Here is an 11,313-nt window from a genome sequence, read left to right on the forward strand (position 1 = left end):
ATAGTGAAACTCCCTGGATCTTTCAATTTCTGTGGCAATTTCTTTTGTAGGATGGCGCTGCACTCCTCTGTCAACTTCACTGTTTCGAACTCTTCAAGCTTTCTCTTCCTCGCCATCACATCCTTCATGAATTTAGCATAATGCGGCATCTGCTCCAAAGCATCAGCGAATGGAATATTTATATGAATTTTCTTGAAGATGTCAAGAAACTTAGAAAATTTTTCATCCAACGCTTTCTTCTTGAACCGCTGAGGATATGGCAGAACAGATTTTTGCACATGTGGTTTATCAGGCACAACTGCAGACTTGCTGGAATTTTTGCTATCAGAATTTTCGGACTCCACCACAATCTCTTCAACTTCCTCATCATCCACTGCCTTCGGCTTATCTGTTCCAAGTTCCTTGCCACTTCTAAAAATAACAGCCTTGCATTGCTCTCTAGGATTAACCTCGGTATTGCTAGGAAACACACCTCTCTGCTGATTATTCAATGCATTTTCCAATTGACCAATTTGTGTTTCAAGATTTTTTATAGAAGCGCTCACATTGGTCAAGTGCGTCTCCATACTATCCAGCTTATTCTCATTCCTCTTAAATCTTGTGGAAGACTCTGAAATAAAATTATGCACCAAATCTTCCAAAGATGCCTTACCCTCACCATTCTGAGTATTGAACCCCAGTGGAGGATTCAACACATTCTTATTGTTTGCATAGGAAAAATTCTCATGATTATGCAAACTAGGATGATACTGATTGGGTACAGGATTACCTCGATAATTGTTGTAATTCCTGTTGTTCACATATTGCGCTTGCTCCACACTCTCAAATCCATCAGCATAATTTACTGCAGTCTCCAGTGATGCTGTCTTAGTAGAACTTTGATTCCCTTTTGTCAGTGCATCCAACTGTGTAGAAATAGTAGCCATCTGAGCAGTCAAAGCAGTGAATGCATCAACCTCATGAATTCCAGCAGGCTTTCTTATTGCAGATCTCTCACTTGGCCACTGATAACTGTTAACAGTCATTTGCTCAAGCATCTCATAAGCCTGTTCAGGAAATTTAGAAAATATTGAACCTCCAGCTGCAGCATCCACAGAAATACGAGTTGGCCCATTCAAACCATTGTAGAATAATTCGATCTGTTCCCAATCTGGAAATTATGGTTTGGACACTTCCTAAGAAACTCCTTGTACCGCTCCCAGGCTTCATACAATTGCTCAAAATCTTGTTGTTTGAATGTAGTGATCTCTATTTTCAACTGAGCCGACTTAGCAGGTGGGAAATACTTAGCCAGAAATTTGGAAGCCATATCCTCCCATGTAGTGATACTCCCAAGAGGTAGTGATTGCAACCAACTACGAGCATTGTCCCTAAGAGAGAACGGGAACAATCGTAGTTTGATGGTGTCCTCAGTAACACCATGAATCTTTACTGTGTCAGCAATCTCCAGAAAAGTACGCAGGTGCAAATTTGGATCTTCAGCAGCTGCACCCCTGAACTGATTTTGCTGCACCATATTAATCAGAGCTGGTTTCAACTCAAAATTATTTGTTGTGATATTCTGCCTAGCTATCCTAGAATAATGAGTATTTGTTTCAACTCTTTCTCTTTCTTCAGCCATTTGTTGCAACTATTCTCTTCTAGCTTTTCTCAAAGCTTTAGCAGTTTTCTCAATTTCCGGATCAAAGAGCAGTGAGTCGTAACTTTGACTTTTTCGCATAAACTGCATAGAGAGGAAAGATTTAAAATTAGAACCAACAAAATAAAATAAAATGCTCTAAATCAAAATTAAGACTAATTAGCACAATTTAATATAAATCAAATAAAATTCAATTCCCCGGCAACGGCGCCAAAAACTTGTTGCATGTTTTTCGCTCGCAAGCGCACGATGTCAAGTTATAATATAGGAATTAAGTCCAAGTCGATCCCACAGAGAATGAATAAATGATATTATATCAAATATTTGCAACTAATAAAATCCTAATCCTATGTAGAGCTATGAAAATGGTTTGATTTTTATAAAACTAAAATTTGCAAGAAAGAAAACTAAATAACCACGAGTTCACGAGAGAAAAATTCAATAAGCAAAGAATGCTAGAGGTTCGACTTCACTTGACTGTTCACCACAATTTATTTCTAATGATTGTTCAATTATCAATTCTTTTAGTTTATTAGCCAAGAATCCCTATTATTTTCTACTACCTCTCTCGAGTGTCAAGCAGAAATTCGTATTCAATAACAAACTCAATATCTCTATCAAAGTTCAATTATTAAATCCGGTAAATAGCACAAGAATTCTTCTAATGACTTCTATGGAGTTATATGCCTCTCGAACAATATAAACACCAAAGATGTATTTTCCTATGTCGTATTCAAAATCTCCTCTCTCGAGTGATAGATTCTAAATAAAATATCACTCAATCTATGGCCAGTAAATTGAAAGCATTAAAATCAGGAAAACACAAATAAATTGTGCGAAAAATTCAAATATATAAATCAAAATATCTCAATCATGGTTTTCAGTCAAGATCCGTCTACCTCTAGACTAAGAAATTAGTTCATAACGCAATTCAAAATCAAATAAGACAAGTTTTTCCAACAATCCATAAACTAAGAAAAATAGAGTTTAAAGAGAAACTAGAACGAATTAGAATGAAGCTTCTCCGTCGCCGGATGTCGCCGTCTTCCATCTTCGTACCGAATTCTCGAGCTCTTGTGCAATCCTAAACTCTCAATCGCCGTCCTTATTCTCTGAATCCTCTCTAAACCCTTGTCTCTTCCAAAATAAGTCATAAAATCCTTTTAAAAACTCGATCAAGACTTTCCAAAATTCTGAACACTGCCTAGCGCTGGAGCGCTAGAACTCGGCGCTGGAGCGCCCGACAATATTCCTCAACAGCGCTGGAGCGCTGTTTTCTCGACTTTTCACCTTTTGGAAGACTCCGTATAGCGCTGGAGCGCTTAAATGATAGCGCTGGGGCGCTATACTGATTAACTCTCAAATCCATTTTTCAACTCTTTTCTCCAATTCTTTTTGTCCCTTTTTCCTCAAATAAAATAATTAACACTCAAATTCCTGCAAACAACACAAACAACAAAAGAAATGCATAATATCACTCAAAACACAACAAAAGTCAACCTAATTCATATAAAATATAAGTGCAAAAATTGCACTTATCAGTAAGAAACAAAAATAACAACTTGATTTCAGATTCTAACCAAGCCAAATAATTCAAATTCATCATTTTAGAAATAAATCTCACAACTCAAATACAAGAAAATTATGACAAACTGGAATCTAACATCCAAAATACTTAGAAACTCAGTCATAATTTGAAATTTCAAACCATGGTAAGAAGCATAAGTAACAACATGATTTCAGATTCTAACCAAAACAAACAATTCAAATTCATCATTTCAGAAATGAATCTCGCAACTCAAACATCAATTTAAAAGAAGAATTACGTTTGGGAGTAGAGGAGGAGCGCGGAGTAGCTCTCAAATCTCTGCAACACTGCAACGGAGAACAAGGGAGGACGCGCTAAATGTATGCATTTAGGATTAAAAACTAATAAGACACCTATTATATACTTTTCTAAAATATAACTAACAAAGAAATATTTGATTTTTTTAAAAAAAAAATACATTTCTACCATCACAGGTTAGACATTGATTTGGTTTTAGGGTAAAATTAAAAAACATAGCTTTGTGTGATTGTTATTATCATTTGATTAACTTTTATAACAAAAGCTTAGAGATAGTTTCACAAGACTAGTTGAATTTTAATTGACAGAAATCTTGTATTAGTTGTAAATGTATTTGGGATAACTACTAGGAAAGTGAAAACTTGCAAAGTACATGATTTCTTTAGGGACTTGTGCTTAAGAATAGCTTGTGAAGAGAAATTTATAGCGGCCATGACACTACATGATTTTGCTATTCTAAAGTATAGACTGAGCCATCTTCATATTGGTGTTAATTAGTGCTCTCTGAAACAATACTATTCTTATCATCCAAACTTTTTTTATTATCCATTAGAATCACAAACTCGTTCCTTTATATGTTTTTTTTCACGTGGTTTTGCCATCCATTGCTAATTTTTTATTATTGAGGGTATTGAAAGCTGTTGAGAAAGATGAAAAAATGAAAGGGTAAATTTCATTTGAAGACGTTTTTCAGCTAGTTAATTCAATCCTTCTTGGATAATTTACATTGAAATTTAGAAAGACGTGTTAATGAGCAGGTCGTTGCACCACCTGAAATTTGGGGGCTATTACTGCTTACCCATCTTGAGATCGTACACGTTAATATTCAATATCCTTCCAAAGTCCAATAGAATATGATTTGTGAGTTGGTTCTTAGAAACTTACAACTATCGGATGTTAAAAAATTTCAGGCTGTCTAAGGACATTATTGCGAGAATCCCCTATATCAAGAAACTTAAAGTTACTTACGATGATTGTTCTGAGTGATGATCTCAAAGTTTTTTCAAAAATCTTGGATTTTTGGAGATGCTTGAAATGCCTAACATGCTCATTTCCATCAATAACCAAGTAAAAATATGGAAAAATATTGGTACATGATTTTGACTTCCCACTTTCATTCAAAAAAAACTAACTTTAAATGGAGGTGACTTTCGTTGGGAACATGGTTAATTCCCCAATCTTGAAAAACTCAATTTGTGGAGGGGGCTTTAGTTTCCTATGTGGAACCCTGTTCAAGGGGAATTTTATTGCTTCAGAAATTTTTTATTCATAAGTCCATCGATATGATAAATTGGATAGCAGGAAGTTTTCATTCCCATCTCCTTGTGCAATTTTTCCGCAGAGATGGATAAATAATAGGGCTAAGGGGGCAATGGCGGACTCCTTGCTAACTCAAAACCGACACGAGAATATTGGGAGTAAGTTGCTGCAAACTTGCATTCAACCGTGAATTTAACAGACAATGAATTTTGCTTCAAAATTTTAGCCTTGAGTTATAATCAATTGTTGGTTCATCTAAAATCGTGCTTTCTGTATATGGAAATTTTCCCAATAAGACACCAAGATTAGCGTGTCATGGCTAATTAGATTATGGTTTTCGGATAGGTTTTTGAAATTAGTTGAAAGAAAAAATTTAGAGATAGTTGCACAAGAGTACTTGAATGATTTAATTGACAGAAATCTTGTATTAGTTTTAAATGTATTCGGGATAACTACTGGTAAAGTGAGAATTTACAAAGTCCATGATCTCTTTAAGGACTTGTGCTTAAGAATAGTTTGTGAAGAGAAAGTTAATCCTGTCACGACACCACATTAATTTTCTATTCTAAAATACATATTGAGTCATGGCCATATTGGTGTTAATCAGTGTTCTCTGAAACAATATTATTCTATTCATTGATAATTTTAAATTATTGAGGAAATCGAAAGATATTGCAAAGATGTTGAAACAAAATGGTACATTTCATTTGAAGATTTTTTTCAACTAGTTACTCAATGTATCTCGATTTAAGCGGTTACTGGTAGTTAAGATCTAAGATTCGTTCTTGGATAAATTTACATAGGAATTACAGACATTGATTGTGAAAGACGCATGTAATGAGAAGATCGTTGCACCAACCAAAATTTGGGGGTTGTTACTTCTTAGACATCTTGATATCGTACATGTTTATATTCAATATCCTATTAAATTCCCAAAACATAGTGATTGTGAGTTTTCCTAGAAAAACTTAAAATCCTTTTCGAATGTAAAAAAAATTCATGATGTTTGAATACATTGTCATGAAAAAACATATATCGGAAATTGAAAGTTACCTACGATGATTATTCTGAAGGATAGTTTCGAAGTTTTTTTCAAAAATCTTGGATGTTTGGAGAAGCTTGAATGGTAACATGTTATTTTCCACCAACAACCAAGCAGAAACATGGAAATATAGAAATATATCGGTACACGATTTTAACTTCCCATTTTCACTCAAAAAAACTAACTTTAATTGTAGGTGGCTTCCGTTGGGAAGATATGAAAAAGATTGGTTCATTTCCCAACCTTGAAAAACTCATGTTGTGAGAGGCTTTTAGTGGACCTGTGTGGAACCCCGTTGAGGGGGGATTTTTTTGCTTGAGATATATTGTTATTCACGAGTTCATCGATTTCATAAATTGGACAACAAAAAGTATTCATTTCCTACTCTTTGAGCACATTTAACTCATATACGTAGAAAAGTTAGAAGTAAAGGCGTATCTATAGAAGGACTAAGGGGGGTCCATGGTGGACTTCTTGGAAACTGACACGAGAATATTAGGATTATCTTCTTACACTCTTGAATCAATAATGAATTTAACAATAACGAACTTAGTGATTCAAATTTTTAACCTTGAGTTATAATCAATTTTCGATTCATCTAAAGATGTGCTTTCTGTATATGAGAATTTTTGCCGATGACATCAAGATTAACATGTCGTGGCTACTTAGATTATGGGTTGCTGATAGGTTTTAAAATTAGTTGAAGTCAAAAGCTTAGAGACAATTTCACAAGACTAGTTGAATGATTTAATTGACAGAAATATTGTATTAGTTGTAAATGTATTCGGATAACTACTAGGAAAGTGAAAACTTGCAAAATACATGATTTCTTTAGGGACTTGTGCTTAAGAATAGCTTGTGAGGAGAAATTTATAGCGGTCATGATACCACATGATTTTGCTATTCTAAACTACAGACTGAGCCATCTTCATATTGGTGTTAATTAGTGCTCCCTGAAACAATATTATTCTTATCATCCAACCTTTTTTGATTCTCCACTAGCATCACAAACTGGTTCTTGATATATAACTTTATGGGATTCTGTCATCCATTGCTAATTTATTATTGAGGTCATTGAAAGATCATGTTGACAAAGATTCAAAAATGAAAAGGTACATTTCAATGAACAACCTGAAATTTGGAGACTGTTAATGCTTAGGCATCTTGAGATCGTACACGTTCATCTTCAATATCCTCCTAAAGTCCCAAAGCATTGGGATTGTGAGTTTGTTCCTATCAGATGTAAAAAATTTCAGGCTGTCTAAAGACATTGTAAGAAGAATCCTCTATATCAGGAATTGAAAGTTACTTATTATGATTGTTCTGAAGTATGGTCTTGAAGTTTTTTTTTCTAAAATCTTGAATGTTTGGAGGAGTTTGAAATACTAACATTTCCATTTCCATCAATAACCAAGCAGAAGCATGGAAAAATATCGTTACACGATTTTGACTTTCACTTTCAATCAAAAAAATAATTTTAATTGGAGTTGGCTTCTGTTGGAAATATATGACAAAGATTGGGTCATTCCCCAATTTTGAAAAACTCAAGTTGCGGAGAGAGGCTTTTAGTTAATTCAAGTAATCTTGCTATAAGTTGAGACTGTAAATTAAGATAGAGATTAATTGTTATGAAAAACTTACAATCTCTTTCGGATGTAAAAAAATTTCAGGTTGTCTGAAGACATTGTTATGAGAATCCCCTATATAAGGAATTAAAAGTTACTTACAATGATTGTTCTGAAGGATGGTCTCGAATTTTTTTTTGAAAATCTTGAATGTTTGGAGAAATTTGAAAAGTTAACATTTTCATTTCCATCAATAACGTCCAAGCAGAAACATGGAAAAATATCGCTACACGATTTTGACTTTCACTTTCAAGTAAAAAAAACCTAACTTTAATAGGAGTTGGATTCAATATATGAAAGACTGGTTCATTTTCCAATCTTGAAAAACTCAAGTTGCGAAGAGGGGCTTTTAGCGAACCTATGAGGAAGTTGTTGAGGGGGAATTTCTTTCTTTGAGACATCTTGTTATTCACGAGTCCATTGATATGACACATTGAACATCATAAAGTATTCATTTCCCAATCCTTGAACCTTTGTCTCTTGAAAGTATAAAAGTTAGATGTAGAGGCAGATAAATAGTATGAGTAAATGGGGCCATGACGGAGTTATGAGTTAGATGTAGAGGCAGATAAATAGTATGGCTAAATGGGGCCATGACGGACTTTTTCATAACTCAAAACCGACATGAGAATATCGGGAGTATGTTGCTGCACATTTGCATTCAATCATGAATTTAACATATAACGAACTTTGATTCAAAATTTTAGCCTTGAATTATAATCAATTATCAGTTCATCTTAAAATTTGCTTTCTGTATATGAGAATTTTCTCCGAAGACACCCAAATTTGCATGTTGTGGCTAATTAGATTATGGGTTACTCGTGGGGTTTTAAAGTTAGTTGAAGGTTAAAGCTTTGAGATAGTTGCACGAGAGAACAATGATTTAATTTATATAAATCCAGTATTTGTTGTTAAAGTATTCGGGAAAGTATTGGGAAAGTGAAAAATTTCAAAGTCGATGATCTCTTTAAAGATGTGTATTTAAGAATAGCTTGTGAAAAAAAGTTTATGGCTGTCACGAAACCACATGATTTTGCTATTCGAAAATACATACTGAGACATTGTCATATTGGTGTTAATTAGTTCTCTGAAACAATATTATTTTTATCATCCAATTTTTTTTTATCCTTCATTAGCATCACAAACTCGTCACGAGGTTCTGTCATCCATTGCTAATTTTAGATTATTGAGGCTACTGTAAAATGTTGACAAAAATGCGAAAATAAAAGGGTACAATTCATTTGAAGGTTTTTTTAGCTAGTTAATTCAAGGTATCTTGATTTAAGTTGTGAGTGAAAATTAAGATCTGTGATTCCTTTTTGGATAAATTACATTGGAATTTACTGACATTGATTGTGAAAGACACATTAATGAGTAGGTCATTGCACAACCTGAAATTTGATGTTTTTATGTTTAGGCATTTTGATATCGTATATGTTCATCTTCAATATCCTCCTAAAGTTCCAAAGCATGGGCATTATAAGTTTGTTTTGAGAAACTTACAATTCTTATCGGATATAAAAAAAAAATATCAGTCTGTCTGATCAATACATTGGAAGGACAATCCCCAATATCATGGAACTGAAATTTACTTACGATGACTGTTCTGAGGGATGGTCTCGAAGTTTTTTCAAACTTCTTGGATGTTTGGAGAAGCTTGAAATGCTAATATGCTCCTTTGCATCAATAACCAAGTAGAAACATGAAAAGATATCGATATCCGATTTTGACTTCTCACGTTCAAAGCGGCATCGTACACGTATTATGTGTGCAACATAACCAAAAAAATATTATATTTTTATATATTATACTTTTGTTAAAGTGAGTCGTTATTAGTATTTGATATGGAGTGCATAGATTAATATTGTGATAGAAGGAAGATGAAGATAATTGTATAACCTTTTTTCACTTTTTTTGGAAGGTGTAGGTAACTGTATAATCTCTTTCTCACGTTTTTTTTTAAAGGTGAGGATAATTGTATAACCTATTTCTTACGTTTTTTCCCAACCTAATTTAAGGGTGCGGTTAAGTTTTTTTTATTTCTTTGTAAATTTTTTTTGTGACTATACCAAGAGACCATGTTATGATCCTCTTTCATAATAAATGGGTACAGATTATTATATATATTGGACCTACTTTCACCTTTAAAATTTCTTTATTGTTGGGCTTTAATAACCAATTTTATTACAGGCCTTAACGCACAAGAAATCAGTTCTGATTTTAATCGGTCCACACATGCATTCATAATTTACAAATGATTATAGTTGATAGGAAAGCTTATAAAAACAAATTAATTGCCAATATATTTTCCACACAGAATATAAACACCATCTAATTCCCAATGTTTAAGCATGTCAATTGGAATGTCTACAATGTTCATATCATTCCTAATTTTAGATAGAGCTGTCAAAGTGGGTTGAGTCTGTTCCGCTATATAGGCGAGTTGAGTTGACAAATTTTCAACTCATCTAAATGGTGTTTTTTCCCGCCAAGTTGTGGGTTGTGGTGGGTTGCGGGACAACCCGCCCCAACCCACCAAGTATAAATAAGTGGCTCGGTCCGCTCCGCATCACCAAATAGAAGGATTTGGTTGATAATTACTCAACCCGTCTAAAAAGTAAACCATCTCATCCCGCCCTATCAACTGGTGGGTTTGGATGAGTTACGGGTTAACCCGCTCCACCAATTCGTTTTTACAGCTCTAATTTTAGAACCTCGATTATATCCAACATTCTCAAACGTTGGGAACTCGAGTAGTAGATTATATCCAGCATTCCCTACACCACCGACATTTATTTTTTGTATTGGACTTTTATGTTGGGCTTAAAACATTTATGGACGTGTAAGGAAGAAAAGCCATTCATTTTCATTTCTCAGTTCTCTCCCCCTATTGCCCTAACCCTAAATTTCGAATCTTAAACAATGAGGAGGGTGTATAGGTTCTAGATTTTTAATAAATTTTGTGGAGTTTAAAAATTTATAGGTATCCAATCTAGAATTTTATATTTTTCATAAAAATTTAGTAATATTAAAGATAAACATTTGTAGAGTTTTTAAAATTATGTGATATTCAAACTTGACTTTTAAAAAAACTCTACAAAAGTCTAGAGATATTTAAAATGTTGATAGACTTTTAAAAACTCCATGAAACTCTATTAAGTACAATAATTGAAGCCTAAGGTACGACAATAAAATGTCAATAATTGTCTTTGTTTTAACCTAAAGATTTGGATGAACATTAAATAAACTCACACATTTTTTTTTTCATTTCTATTAAATAAGTCTCTATACTAACATTAGCCTCATATATACTAGTTATATTAAAAATAATACATATACAAACATATTTTTATATTTCTGATTCTGAAATAAAATAAATTTTTTTATCATTCATATTTTTTGAATTTTAATTACAAAATCTTACAAGATTTAAAATCATATTTATTATATTTTTTAAATACAAACTTTTATACTACACGAAAAAAAATTATAATATTTTATTAATCATATATTGAAAATAACAATAATTGTTTTGATGAATAATTCATTATATATTATATGAAATTGATGTTTTAATTATTTTTAATCTGTAGCTTAATTTTTATTATAACTCAAAATTAATGATAATAATTTTATTCATTTTAATATACATATGTATATAAATACATATATATATATAATATGTATATGATTAATATATATTAACTTGATATATTGACGTATTTTTAAAAATTTTATTATCATAAATGTGTATGTGTGTGTATATATAGATATTATATAAATAAGGATATTATATAAAATTAAATATATTTATAAAAATTTATATTAATTTCTTAATTGTAATAAATTTAATATTATTTAAGGATTTTTGTAAACCAAATAGATAAGTAAATACATGGAT

General features: G+C 32.5%; 1 non-coding gene across 1 annotated transcript; it reads left to right on the forward strand.

Annotated features, from left to right (window-relative positions):
* Window positions 1-1,154: 1,154 nt before the first annotated feature.
* Window positions 1,155-1,260, forward strand: LOC140893966 (small nucleolar RNA R71). The gene has a single exon (XR_012153524.1). It is a non-coding gene; the product is annotated as a small nucleolar RNA R71 (small nucleolar RNA).
* The last annotated feature ends 10,053 nt before the right edge of the window (window positions 1,261-11,313 follow it).

Source organism: Henckelia pumila, chromosome 3, assembly GCF_033568475.1.
Source record: "Henckelia pumila isolate YLH828 chromosome 3, ASM3356847v2, whole genome shotgun sequence".
NCBI lineage: Eukaryota > Viridiplantae > Streptophyta > Magnoliopsida > Lamiales > Gesneriaceae > Henckelia > Henckelia pumila.